This window comes from Molossus molossus, unplaced genomic scaffold, assembly GCF_014108415.1.
Source record: "Molossus molossus isolate mMolMol1 unplaced genomic scaffold, mMolMol1.p scaffold_m16_p_11, whole genome shotgun sequence".
NCBI lineage: Eukaryota > Metazoa > Chordata > Mammalia > Chiroptera > Molossidae > Molossus > Molossus molossus.
In genome coordinates, this window is record NW_023425346.1 from 39,564,968 (window position 1) to 39,566,807 (window position 1,840).

A 1,840-nucleotide genomic window follows, 5' to 3' on the forward strand; every position below is an offset into this window, starting at 1 on the left:
CAGAGCCATGTGACTTCTGTGGTTTGAGGTACTTGTTACAGAAACCCTATCTTGCAGTTCACTCCCATTTCTCGGTGGTTTTTTTTTTTTTTTTTCCTTTGAGCCCCTGAGAGCACATAAAGCTACTTCTTACCACTAAAAAAATTATCAACGTAATTTTTCCCCTTCAAACAGCCAGAACTCTTATGCGTGCATGTTCTCTGACAAGTTGTGTTCAAAACACCATCTGCCTTTTTTTTTTAAAGGAAGAAAGAAAAACTTCCCCAAGTGCTGCCATTTGTTTCCCATCCATTTTCCCATTTAATATGAGCAGTGCAATGTAAAAGCCAGGCTGTGCGAACATTCAGTTCTCGTGAATATAAGCAAGAATTACAGGGTCCGGTCATAATGTTCTCTTACAAAGTCCTTGTAATGTACTTTCCCCAGAGTACACCGTAGCTCATTAATGTTCATCAGAAAGACATTATATGTGCCACTTGGACTGTAACCATTCAGCATTCTCCTGGTTGTCCTTTAACTGCTTTGTCCTGGCTAAAATTATCCATCATCTTTACAAGGAACAAGGGGAGGGGAAGACCAGTACATGCAGAGCGCAAAGTTCGCTATATTTTAGAGTGGACTTTGCTGCAGCATCAGCAAGTGGTCCCGGGGAAGGAATGGAGAGGGCAGGAAGGCAACAGGCAAAGCAAGGGGCCCGAGAATGTTGCCAGTGGTCCCTGCGTGCTTATATGAGTACCATCGTGAAGGACTCAAGATCCAGATGCTGTTTTGGTTGGGGTCGGGACATGTAGTTTTGGGAAAACTTGCTTCTGAGGAGGCGCAAGGGATGTAAGTAGAAGGAAGACTCCAAACAAAAATCAAAAAAGAGCCCTGGCCGGTTTGGCTCAGCGGTTAGAGCGTCGGCCTACGGTCTGGAGACGTACCTTGGTTGCAGTTTGTCCCCGGCCCTGGTGGGGTCGTGTGGGTGGCAACCACTCGATGTGTCGCTTTCACGTCGATGTTTCTCTCTCTCTCTCTCCCTCTCACTCTATCTGAACAAAATATCAAAAAATGTCCTCGGGTGAGGATAAAAAAAAAAAAAATCAAAAAAGAGAAGTTTTACGTAGTCTAAAAAGTCAACTGTGATTTTCAAAATCATTTTGAAGGTCAATAGTAGAATTTAAAAGAGTTAGAAAGTCTTGGAGGCGAAATGAAAGTCAAGGTGAATGCGGCTGAAGCAGAACCTGCCAAGGGTAAAAACAGTAAAATCTTCGGAGTCAGGAGTGCTTCACAACTGACATCTCCTTCAGTGGCCACAGTCTTTCCCCACCAGTGTATGGTGTTTGTCCTTATGCTATTAGTCTGAGCGAACTAATATACCCTGTGAACCTCAGTTTCCACACATCTAACATAAAATATTTTAGTGAGGAATAGATAAAATAGTCCCCACATATCACTTGGTACAAAGTAAAGTATTACTATGGAGTTTTTGTTTCAAATAATAAGAATTCAAAAGGAAACACTTTACAGAAAATGACTTGAATTCTCTGTGAACTGCCCTATCCACTACCAAATGCCGGCACATACTGCAAGGATGCCCTCATCCCCCATACAGCAGTCTAAAGACTAGGGTGCGTGTGAAAATCTTAGCTGTCATTTGCCAAGGCAAGCTTGCAAAGCACTGTCAGAGCTGATGTCTGAAGTCTCTGGATTACCATCGCCCGACTCATCTCTTCATTAGGGTAGACATGGGAGCAGCTGGTTACTCAAAAAACAAGGATTCCTCTCTGTCCTTCCGATTTTAAGATAGTTATTGAGTTTTTGATTCATTTTATTTTGGCTATTTGCCTTATTTGCACAA